The sequence below is a fragment of the Copidosoma floridanum genome, unplaced genomic scaffold (genome assembly GCF_036245765.1).
Source record: "Copidosoma floridanum isolate Cflo_tuat_1 unplaced genomic scaffold, Cflo_Japanese_pri ptg000021l, whole genome shotgun sequence".
Classification (NCBI taxonomy): Eukaryota; Metazoa; Arthropoda; class Insecta; order Hymenoptera; family Encyrtidae; genus Copidosoma; species Copidosoma floridanum.
The window spans coordinates 1,380,658-1,393,804 of NW_028321898.1; the positions used below are offsets into that span (position 1 = coordinate 1,380,658).

Consider the following 13,147-nt stretch of genomic DNA (forward strand, 5'->3'; position numbering starts at 1 on the left):
TGCTATTTGTATAATCATTCAAAATTATGAATATACTTACCTAACCTCGTGTAAGGGCTCGAACAAGCATGCGTATAATCGCGCGTGCAGGCGTTTGCTCACACTTACACAAGTACGCTCGTGCATGGGGCATGCATATTAATACGCATCATAACTGATAAGCTATTTAACATCGATGTAAAATTTGAAATAAAATAGTTACCTTACAAGCTTACTCTAAAAATGTGTAAGCTTGAATTTAAAAAAATTAGTCAAGAAAATATTAAATGAAAAACATGCATTATAGTCCTTGGCTGACAAAAATGAGCTAAGAGTACAAAACAATGACTTGTATGAAAAAATTCATTCTACTTATTATATAGAGCTAAGTGAAAAACGTGAGATGGTGCATAAAAACTTATGAAATCTCTGAAAAGAAGTTCATCTGCAAAAATTTTTTTTTATGCAAGTACTTGCCCATCAATGCCTTAGCTAATTCACGAGTAAATTTTTCTCTTCTCGTGATACGCAACTACGAAGATACTTGTCCATATACGTGTCTTTTAACAAGTTATTTATTGATTCGGGATGTTTTGACGAAAATAGCACAGCATTTTGATTTTTAGTGTTAACAGCAATACGTGGCGATGACTTATGTCCAAAGCTCATTGACGTCATTTTAAATCCTTTGGGGGCTTTCCTTTCACAATGTTCATATTTCTAAAGAAAACTTGAAGCATCTTGATCTTCCTCTCTTAGTTAGATTTTTAGGAACATATCCCGAATGTTGGCTATTATTGCATACCAATACTGTTGAAATCGCATTTGCACTTTCAATTGAGAATTTAACAGATCAGCATCAAATATCAGTAATTCATTAAAACGTATTTTGTCTTTTTTTGCGGCAGCATCTAAAGTAAGGCGCACCTTTTCTGGTTTTCTGCGTTCGTTACACCAAAGTGTGGAAGGTGACGAACCTTTGCTGTCCTAGGATATTCCGTTGCTTTGTCTGCGAAGTTATTTTCAAATTATTGATTCCTTTTTTTTCATGAAGTTGCATGTAATCTTTCTCCTGTTCTTAATGTCTTCTGATCATTTTAAAATCTACAAGCAGCAGTTCAACGACCTGAATTAAAATTATCAGTAGACTTTAAAAGCAGCCCAACGTGTCACTAACTATTTTTATATTTACTTGTTTAATCTTAAATTTTCCATCGCTTGAATGCTTCCGTCAGATGTTTGCTGCATCATATTGAATTCCTAAAAATTCAATGTTAAAATACAGTGATGACGGCTTGAGCATAGGTTGCATAAATCCGTTTTACAATCGTTACGAAGATGCCCCTTAGTCAGGGTGCCAGAGCAAAAAAATCAAGAAAGAGGTGGTCCTTTATAAGAATACGATATTTAGCTAAAATTTCGAAGAAAAATACGTTTTATAACACCATAAATCGTCGTACGTGTCACTGTTTTTTATCACAAAATAATTTTAAGAAACGCTTTCTTAAAAGTTTTTAATAAATATCTCCAGAAGTTTTGGTTTTGAAGCAAAATGTTACAAACAAAAGTTGTGTTACTAATTATTTTACACAAGAAATAGGTGTTAAAAAAAAAAAAAATTTTATCTATTGTTTAAACAAGTGAAAAGGCCAAAAAATGTAAAAAATTAAACTAAATAAAAATAAATGTTGCAGTATTCAAAACTAAATGAAAAACGAAAGTTAAATAGATATGAGTATGTTTCTTATTATACACTAAGTCTGATCACAAAAATTCTGAAATAGCAGCTTATTGGTTGATTGTTGATTAGAAATTTCAATTGTGTATAAAATGTGTCACAGGTATAGCATTGATACCTAATTTTTTTAATTAGTCAGCAATCACATTTTTCTAATGACTTAAGAAACTGGAATTATTAAATATATAAATAAGGAAGTTATTAACAAAAAACCAAAAGTAAAAGGCCGTATTTTCTGTAGTCTTTTATTTAGACAGAAACAACTTAGTACAATTGATTTTGCTTATTTTTACACAAATATAAAAAAGGTTGCTATAGGATCAATAGAAGCCAAGATCAATACTTCCAGTTTTTTCTGCATTCTAATCGTTATATTTAATTTTTAGACTTCGGGCTGGTACAACTATTTTGTATGTAACGACTAATTAAAGAAGTGTAAAATAGCGTTCGACCTGCAGTACTTGAGCAGCTGTAGCCAGGGATGCATTGCGCATGCGCAGTACCTAGAAAAACGATAATTGTACAACTAAAAATCCAGGCAGAACGTTGAAAGGCTCCACTCAAGCTACTGCGCATGCACAACGCATCGCTGGCTGCAGCTGCTCATGTACTTCGGCTGACGCTCTATTTTACACTCCTTTACTTAGTCGTCACATAAAAAAAAATGACTAATTCTATAGGAAAACAATTTTGTACTATACAATAAACTTTTAGCACGAAAATCGTACCGGTCCCGAGCCTAAAAATAAAGTATAACGGCCAGAATGCATAAAAAAACCGACAGTATTGATCTCTATATCTGTTGGTCCTACGGTAACTTTTTTTTGTACATTCATGTAAAAATAAGCGTAAGTAGTTACGCTTAATTGTTTTTGTCTAAGTTAAAAATTACAGAAAATATGGCCTTGTACTTTTGGTTTCGTGTTAATAACTTTTTCACTTGTTCATTGAGTAAGTCTAGTTTCTTTGATAGTAAAGAAGATGTTATTAATCACTGTTTCCAAAAAATAAGATATCGGTGCCATGCCCGTGACACATTTTATACATAATCGGAATGTTCCATGAACGGATGTCCAATAGGCTTCCATTTCAAAATTTTGTAATTGGACTTGGCGTACAATAAGAAACATCTAATGTCTATTAAAGTTTTATTTTTCATTTAATTTCAAATATTGCAACACGAACTTCATGAATTTTAATTTTTTTGCGTTTTTCGGCTTCTTCACTTGTTTAAGCAATAAAAAAAATTTTATATCTTTTTTTAACACTTATTCCTTACGTAAAATCATCAGGTAAACAACGTTTGTATTTGATATTTTTCTTTAAAACCAAAACTTTCTAAAAATGTAATAAAAAACATCAAAAAAAGCCTTTTTTAAAGTTGTTTTGTGATAAAAAATAATGATACGTATCTTGGTCAAAGTTGGAGATTAAGGATATCATGCAACGTATTATCTTGGTATTTTAGGCTCACTATCGTATTGTTATAATGGATTATCCTCCTCTAATGCTGTGGTGCTCTGACTACTTGTCTCAAATATTTATATCACAATTTTTGTGTTCTTACAACTTTCGATTTTTAAAATTCAGTGCTCTAGAACAATCTCAACAGTCTGAAATGACATGACTTAATTTAAAGCAGTGAGTATATCTTTGAGAAAAATCATCATTATCATGCTTGCTATGATAATGAGTTGATTGATTAGAACTATCAGTTGCTATCAAGACTAAATTCTTGTTGACGTTATTACTAAAATAATTAGTTAATGAATAGTCCTTTTTATGCGTTTTGTTGGTTGAACTTATTTGTTAGATTCTGTCCTCTAAAGACATTTGCGCTTCCTGATACATAAAACTAGCCATTTAAAAAAATCGTATTATCTTTGTACATAACAATGTTCTCCTTTTACTTGCTTCTAAGCCATCATAATTAATATTAAGAAACAAACTTGGTATTGTGGAGCATGACTATTTTAATACCAAGCTTGTTTCTTACTACTAATTATATTCACAGTAGAAGTATGGTACATGAAATAAAATTAAAAAAAATTTATGTAGTTTTTTAAAACTTTATTCGCAAGGTCTGCACTAAATAGATAACTTCGATCATTCAAAGATTTGATGACGATCACAGCATTTTCTAAATTTAAGGCAAAATTAATTACAATTACTTTCTCTGAACCTATTCATAGTAAATGTTATATTTCGTTAATAGTCTTAAACAGAATTATTCCTCAGTTGCCATAACATAATTTAAGAGTATTTATGATCTCTTGCGCACTGTTCATACCCCTGATAAAAGTTTTAGTCGAATCTTTTGCCTCTCCTTTGAAGCAGTCGTATAACCTCAAGTCATTTTCAAAATTCGGAGATTTACCTCACTCACTTGACAACAGAAAAGCCTTTTTAAAGTAATTTTAGTCGAATGGATCTCCAGAAAATGTTGATAAAATTTTAGAAGATGTCATTTTGTTAGTTGTTATTGCATTTCTGATACTCACTGAATCTCTCACCTCTGTTTGAGTTTGCTTTATGACATTTGAAAATCTGTTTGAATTGTCTTCACTTTGCTGATTTTTGTCTTTATTTAAGTTTACATAACTATGATTCAATTTATTCGTCGGTATATAAGACATATCAAATGTACTCGTATTACGGTTTTTGTGCCCTACGTTTGTCTGGACTATATTATTTGTTGACGTTAATTGGGATACCTGCTAATCAGAGCTTGAAGCTTAACGATTGTAAAGCATAGATAGTGACATAGAACGTGGAAGAGGTGCTAATGACAACTCATACCTCTGAGTCAAAGCGCACTGCTAATGAAGTTTCTCATTCAGCGTTCGAGACGTTGGCCATCTTGACGTAATGTATACCCAGATAGGTTGTGGTATTTGACGCAGCATATGAATACGTTCAAAACTATTGAGACTTTTAGCTGAAGTTCTTGACTGTTGTGACATATCCAAACCCAAGAAATCTGAAACAGAGATAGCTGAAAAAAATCTTCCATTCCAATCTGCTTATGATAATTGTTGTGATGTATTAAGACTGTAAACCGTTGATGAAGTTTGGTAAGAAAATATGTTATTCTGCGTTTTTCCAAGAGTTATAAGAGATTGACGATCATCTTACGTAGAATCAGTCTCAATGAATCGTTTGTCATCCGACAAAGAAAACAGCTCTTCTTGATATTTTCTAATTGTAAACTTATGGAATGTATTCTATTTTGAAAGACGTGACTGGAAAAGTCAGACGCTCAAACCTGGCGCTGGGCAGCAAAACGGTCTGAAAGTGGTGAAGAATCAGCACCAGAGTCTGTGTCATGATTGAAAGTTCGCTCAGGCGTTTAGCTACGGTGTTGGGTGGCAGGGAGAGTTGCGAATGGTACAGACTCAGACAATCGATGACAACACTGAGCAACAGAATGAGCTGGAGCTGGTTATGGTTTAACGTTGAAATCGACCACAGGCTCAGGCACAGACTTAGGCTGTCGACGATGGTGCTGGGTGGTGCAACGAGCTGGGGCTGGCAGCAATTTGACATAAGAGCTGTCTCCGTAGATAGGTATGAACAGACGTTGGAGTAAGTGTCCCAGAAGGTCCTCAGGAAATATGGTGGTTGGCTTGAAAAGCTTGCTCCAATTCTCTTTTTCTTTTCCTTTTCTTCTCTCTAAATTGTGCACAAAAAAACGTACGAAACTGTATTTTCCCGGGTTTTGCTACTTATGTTGTTTTTGCGCACACCAAGAAGATAATAGTAGTTTTCCTATGAGTTTGAAAAGTCTTTGTTTGCGAACCGAGAGGTTTACGGTTCAAGCCGAAGGCGAGGTCCGTAACGAAGTTCTTAAAGAAGACTTTTCGAACGAGTATCGGAAAACTGCTTTTTTGTCCGAGGAAGTACCAGCCTCCCAAAACCACCCGAGGGCAAAAAAATATCTTTTTGTGATGTTATCTAAGCCTTTAAGCTTTATGAAAAAACTGGTCATATAGCGATGCTTATGGAGTCAGTGTTCATAAAACAGTGGCCGAAAAACATTATTGGAAACAAAGGGTAAACGTTTTTAGTTTTTGCGAGCTTACGCCACGTCTCCATGGCTACCACCTATGATAATACTTTTACTCCCCTCACTCCGTGCTTTTGCCTTTTACCGTGATTGTATTGGTCGTTGACAAACATTTAAATGACCCTGTACAAACCAATGTTCGCCAGAAACGTATGCCTACGAAACAACGGTTTTTTGATTCGTTGAGACGCGCCTTACACTGAATGAGATGCTCTTTGACAACCTTTTTTTTTTAATTAACCAGTGCATTTAAACACGTAGGACATGGAACACACATATTACGAGTTACATAAATTTTCTATTGTTTTAGTACAAGTCATGCAATAGCGATACGTCAACAGAAAGAGGAAAAAACTAGCATTAAAAAAGTGGTGCTACCATCTGGACTAATAACTTTTAAAATTTTTCACACTTTTGCTGAATATTTAATTTGAGATAGACTTTTCTTGAATTTTTAAAAAATTTTCTCTGCGTAAATAGTCGTGAATTAACTTTATTGCAAGTCTTTGTTGATAAATCATACAGTTCAAAAGGTCAATACAGAGATAAACCTACAGAGAAATAAATAGTTTCGTAGGACATATTAAAAAAAAGACATTAAAAGTGAAATGCAAGAAATTTCGAGAGATTACAAGAGAACTAAAGAGACACGAATCTCATAAATAGTAGGAGCATGTTAGGTTTTTAAACATTATGTTTCTAAATAAAACAGTACAATTGTCCATTACCTAAGTGGCTACAAAACTCAGTAAGGTGTAAATATATTCTCGAGAGTGCTGAAGAAGTGTTAATTAGTAAGAAATAAAAAAAAATAAGTGCTTCAGCAAAGCTTAGCAAGATTAAGAACAAGAGTTGGTGGTAAAAGAAAAGAAAGATGGTGAGTAAACCAATAAAAAAGCATGCCAACTTGACAATAGCAAGTAAGTTGGTATATTAGATTCAAGATTCACCAACAGCTGTATGAAATATGCAGAAAGGAAAAATAAAATACTACTCCAAGTAGTTGTGAATAGAGTTATCTATATAATGAATTAAGTTAAATAGAAAACCTCAAATATAACAAAATCATAAATTTGATAATGTCGGTAAGAGGTTACTCGATTTTTTATTTTAAGGTCAAGATAGTTGATATTTTACCTGTAACAAACAAGAGGTTTAACAAAAGATTAACTATTAAATGTCTGATGGACTTATCATTATGGCAAGAAGCAGTGTGAAAGAAGACAAACAAAAATTAGAAAAACCAAACCATTAATACTTCAATGTACGAGAAACTTTCAAAAATTAAGATCGGAAGAGCTAAAAACTGCGAAGAAAGAGAAAAGAAAAAAAAATAGATGGAAAAGAAAAAAATGTAAAAAAATACGACAACCGTTGACAGAAGTAAGCCTAGAGTATAGCATTACTGCACTAAAATAAACAGGATTAAAAGATGGGAAAGATAAAAGAAAACAAAATGTTGTGATTAAAAAAGCAAATATTTGGAAAAAAAATTTTTAGAAAAACGTTAAAAAATTAATGTAATAGAAAATTAAAGAAGGTGTTAAAGAGAAGCAAGCAAACATTAACTTGTTATTATCAACTTACGAACAATGGAAATAAAAAAACATATGCAGACCAAAAGTAAACTGGATAAAGAAGTTTACATGAAAAACAATCTGACAGAACGAGGACAAGAGATACCATAAACCATTTTGAATGATTCAAAAAAAAAAAAAAATAAAGAAAAAAGCATAATTATAAGACTTACACAGATATTTTTTAACGAACGGTTCGTTTTAAATACAGAAAAAAGCTTCAGAAAACAAATGAGCCTTAGAATAAAGAGTACAAAAATATTATAAAAACAAGAAAGAGAAGTTCAAAACTATCAGTATGTGTGTTTGGAATGAAGTAGAAGTTCTGACTATTGACAGTGAAAAACAAAAAAATTCAGATAATTTTGATTTTATAGTTTAAAAAAAAAAATATAGGTTGAAGAATACTAGTAGCTGGATTTAAAAAGAAAGCTATCAAAAAGATTATAGAGTAAAACTATGCCAGTATTATAAAAACACAGAAAAAAGTAGGGCAAAAGGAGAAATAATTACATTAACTAATAATGAGAAAGTAATTGTAAATTAAAAATATTAAGTAACAATATAATGGTGCAATAAATTTGACTGAAAAACCAGAAATAGAAAAAACCAAAGTTTTAAGCCAAGATAAAATAGAAAGAATATAAATTATCTCAGATAATAGAATTAATAAGGATGGCAGAAGCGTGATAGTAGCAGGTGATTGGAACGTTAGAGCATTTGAAGAAGATTAATGAATCAAAGAGAAAGTGATTCAAATAAGAAAGTAAGGACAAAATATTAAAGGATTGTATAAAAAATGTTAGACCAAAAACACTGAGGGACTGCAAAAGAACAATTCTGTATAGTAAATAAGCAAAAAGTAGAATGAGTAGAGTGTTGTTTCGTTGGCAGCAAAGAAAAAACTGTAATAGAAGATGTTATAAGAAACCAAGATGGATTCGACTAGATAAAACAGATAAAAACAAGATAAATAAGAACATGAGCTTGTATGTCATCAGAGTTATACTTTGAATATGGTAATAAAAATAAAAAAATAGAGACAAAAAAAGTAAGATAAAAAGAATTGACTCAAAAAGTTATGCATTCATTATATGAATAAAGTATAATACAAGAATAGAAGGCAAAGATGATAAAAACTTGGAAAATGAAAAACATGAAAAATTAACATTAATTTCAGGAAACTTAACTAGACAAAAAAAAAGTTAAAACATAAAAAGAAAGGAAAAAATTGGTACAACAAGGTGGGACAACTAAAAAAAAAACTAAAAAGTAATAACACTATAAAGAAAGATAAAAATAGAAAAAAGCCATCTTATAAGGAAAAAATGTAAGTGCAAAGACTGGTGGAAGGCGAGAAAATAGATATCTGGAAAAATAAGCGGAGAAAATGTGAGCAATGTCAGAACAAAAAGCTTAGATGTATACAAATTCATTTAGAAACGGAGAGAAATCAATACACAAGAACATGAGAAGAATCATTGAGAAAAACTTTTTATAGAATAGCTAAGGAAAACAGAAAAAAGTCATAACAGTAAACTTGACAAAAGAAACCATAAGTGCAAGTAGTAATATAGAGTTAAGAATAAAAGAATTTCAAAAGTAAATCGCCAGACTTCAGTTAGAATGATTTCTAGGAGATTGTCACTATTTTAAATATTATTTTATTAGTTATTATGTATTAAAATAAAAACTTATGATAAAGTTTAATTCTTTGACATTAATTGGATTTGAATTTATCGCGCTCCGTTCCAATTTAAAAACCTCGCACTTTATGATAACTCTTACGGTTTGACAGATAGCAACTCTTAGTTACTGAAAAAACATCGCAAGTAATAAGTAGCACCAAATGTATAAAAAGAACTGTTTAATGACTCAAAAACGTCTACCTGGATCATTCGATCATTAGCAATCATGGGGTCTCCACTCACTTATCAAAGCATGCATACAGCAGTGGCTAAGATAATTCAGAGTTTAATAAGTATTATTATACATTGACATAATAATCCTACTATGTTTTATCTTACATTTACCTACTTTTTTCTACTATATACCTATGCTCTCTAGTTTTATCATCCAAGGACCAAGAATATCAGGCACCAAGTACATTGGCTACTGGCCCCTCTTCACTGTTACGTATCACTGCCCAGCAACTCATCAGTGGCACTAGCTTGAGCCACAACTTATAAACCAATGAAAATACTGTCTTATTACGCCAAGAGCCTCCAATACAAGGAGCTGATTGTTAATCAATCTCTACAGTTTGTTCGATACCCAAAGGAAGACTTACGCGATGCTTTACTCCCTCTCTCTGTTTAAAGTCACTTACCCCGACAGGCAGATTTTAATCAAATTATAAATAATAAAATGAGACACAGAAATATACATCAAAAGATGTAGAAACGGGTCCGTAAGAGCTATTCAATAATGTTTGGGAGGAGGTAAATTTGCCATAGCAGTGGAGAGAAGCTGTCATATGTCTGATTTATTAAAAATGTGACAAAGATAACTTAAACAACTAACGAAGGAAAATATTTACTTGTTTGTCTTAAAAAATAGAGGCAAGCCTATAACAAGCATTGCTTAAAAAAAGACATAAATGAAATCAGAAAAAAACTGGTTTAGTTTCTAAAAAAAAGTGATGGAAGCAAAATGTACTTTAAAATACATGATAAAAAAAATTAAGCAACTAGAATAAAAGGTTTTTGCGTGTTTTGTAGATCTTAAAATGCATTTAACTAAGTCAATAGAGATATATTAAAGATGGGATAAGAAGATTTAAGAAATTAATTAATAGAATAGTAAATACGTACAAAGAAGCTAGAAATGTTATGAAAGTAGAAAAAAAAACATAAGAAGAACTTTTGGAGGGATAAAAAAGTGATACAAGTCTGCTGACTATGTCTCAGGTTATTAAGTATACAGTTGGAGGTCGTAAAAAAAGAAGGAGAGAAGAAGTGGAATAATGCAAAGTACGAAACAAGGAAAAACAAAAAAAATTAAAAAACAAAAGTCGTAGAAAATAAGTATGAAAGTGAAAAAATTATAAGTAGAAGGATAAACAAGGATATTTAATTCAAAAAAGTGTAACATGCTCCAAAAACAAATACAAAGAAAAAAACTAATAATATTCAATTTTATGGCACAACCAAATTAATAACTATACTGAATAAATTTGATAAAATTTTAATATTACATAGCTAACTTAGTAAAAATTTTACCATAACCTCCACAGTCCACCCCCCATGGACACACCACAGCCCCATGCAGATCTTCACTCACACCACATAAAAGAAGGTAAAATTATGCTGTTTCTTCCCTCATTTTTAAAACATGAAAGTTCTTGGCCAAGCCCCCATCCCACATAATCTACATGTACCCCTACTTCCCCCCGCACATTTTTTTTGAAGCCCTTACTGCTTCAACCAATTTGGACAACCTGACGAAAACCCTACCAATCTCCGTAGGCCATGATTTGTTTACATATGTATGCATGTCGTAGGTGTATGTGTACACGTTTGTATGTATATTTAATTTACATACATATAATTTTTCCTTATTTTTAACCTTTAGGTATGTATATATACCCCTATACATTAACGTAATCTAAATAGTTATGTGTGTAAGCCATTCTATACAAAACGCGTAAAACACAACACTGCCCCATTATGAGATCTTAAAATGCATTTAACTAAGTCAATAGAGATATATTAAAGATGGGATAAGAAGATTTAAGAAATTAATTAATAGAATAGTAAATACGTACAAAGAAGCTAGAAATGTTATGAAAGTAGAAAAAAAAACATAAGAAGAACTTTTGGAGGGATAAAAAAGTGATACAAGTCTGCTGACTATGTCTCAGGTTATTAAGTATACAGTTGGAGGTCGTAAAAAAAGAAGGAGAGAAGAAGTGGAATAATGCAAAGTACGAAACAAGGAAAAACAAAAAAAATTAAAAAACAAAAGTCGTAGAAAATAAGTATGAAAGTGAAAAAATTATAAGTAGAAGGATAAACAAGGATATTTAATTCAAAAAAGTGTAACATGCTCCAAAAACAAATACAAAGAAAAAAACTAATAATATTCAATTTTATGGCACAACCAAATTAATAACTATACTGAATAAATTTGATAAAATTTTAATATGACATAGCTAACTTAGTAAAAATTTTACCATAACCTCCACAGTCCACCCCCCATGGACACACCACAGCCCCATGCAGATCTTCACTCACACCACATAAAAGAAGGTAAAATTATGCTGTTTCTTCCCTCATTTTTAAAACATGAAAGTTCTTGGCCAAGCCCCCATCCCACATAATCTACATGTACCCCTACTTCCCCCCGCACATTTTTTTTGAAGCCCTTACTGCTTCAACCAATTTGGACAACCTGACGAAAACCCTACCAATCTCCGTAGGCCATGATTTGTTTACATATGTATGCATGTCGTAGGTGTATGTGTACACGTTTGTATGTATATTTAATTTACATACATATAATTTTTCCTTATTTTTAACCTTTAGGTATGTATATATACCCCTATACATTCACGTAATCTAAATAGTTATGTGTGTAAGCCATTCTATACAAAACGCGTAAAACACAACACTGCCCCATTATGAGATACATTAAGAAGATTAATAATTAAAAAGACTATTATTTTATTGAAAAGCGTATCAGAGACTTGAAAAAGACTATTAAAAAAATTAAACAGCTGAGAATTACAACCATTAACATTGAATTCCATACCTTGACTGAACTACAGAGTTACAAAATAATTTTTCTACTTTAACTTTTCTACGGAAAAAAGAGTTACAAAAATTTACTTACGATCAGCCGTTAACAGAAGGATGTGTTGCTTCTATCGATTGTAACTTGCAACTGTTAAAAGATTTTAATTTAGTCTACACCCTAATGAATCGTAAGATAACTATTCTAAGGAAATATACATAGTTGATGTACAATTTATTATATATTAATATAGTTAATATTAATTAACTCTTTTAATGAGATCGTAAGTCCATTATTTTTTAATCTAGAATATTTCCAGTAAAGTATTGGTTACATTTAAAATAACTTAACGAAAAAAAAAACTTACTGTGTTTTAATATTATGGATACATGTGAGAGTAAAAGAATTTTAGTCGACTACGCTATTGGGAAAATTTAACTTAACAACAAGTATTAACATCTTTCATCGTAATCAAAAGCATCTATTTTAGTTATCTTACTAATATATAAAGCAAAGTCGCTAAAACCGTTGTAATTGCTAACCACGAAAACTACTAAACCGATCTAGTTGAAAGTTTGCATACTGATTCTTGACACTTCCTAGACGGTTAAAGTATAGTTTTTATCTTGAAAAAGTTTATAACAAAAGCAAGAAATAAGCTCAAAGCATTGCAAAAATACGCTAGCTTTTCACGTTAGTTCAGTAGAAACCGCTTAGTTGCGTTGACACAAAATCGAAGCTACCTGCAGCAAAATTAAATAAGTATGGTTATAATAGGCCAGAGTGTCTGGAAAAACTCTACAGTCGTCTACCAGCTGTACATCAGACTGCATCAATAAGGTAGATGTCGGTCGTATAGCTGGTACATTCTGGTTACCGATAAAGTAAATGGGCAAGTGATCTAAGTATACTTTCACCCTGAACCTCCAGGGCTAACGAGTACCACCAATAAAAATAATTTGTAATCAAAAACGTCTCCAGTGGAATAGCAGGGGACGTGTCTAGACAGAGCACAACCTGCTTCAAACACTCAGAGTAATGTGGCCGTTTGAC

At 31.7% G+C, this 13,147-nt stretch overlaps 1 protein-coding gene across 1 annotated transcript in view; it reads left to right on the forward strand.

Annotated features, from left to right (window-relative positions):
- The window catches only part of LOC106642164 (protein CEPU-1), a 486,141-nt gene that overhangs the window by 78,285 nt on the left and 394,709 nt on the right, over positions 1-13,147 (forward strand). The gene's annotated exons all lie outside the window — the stretch shown is intronic.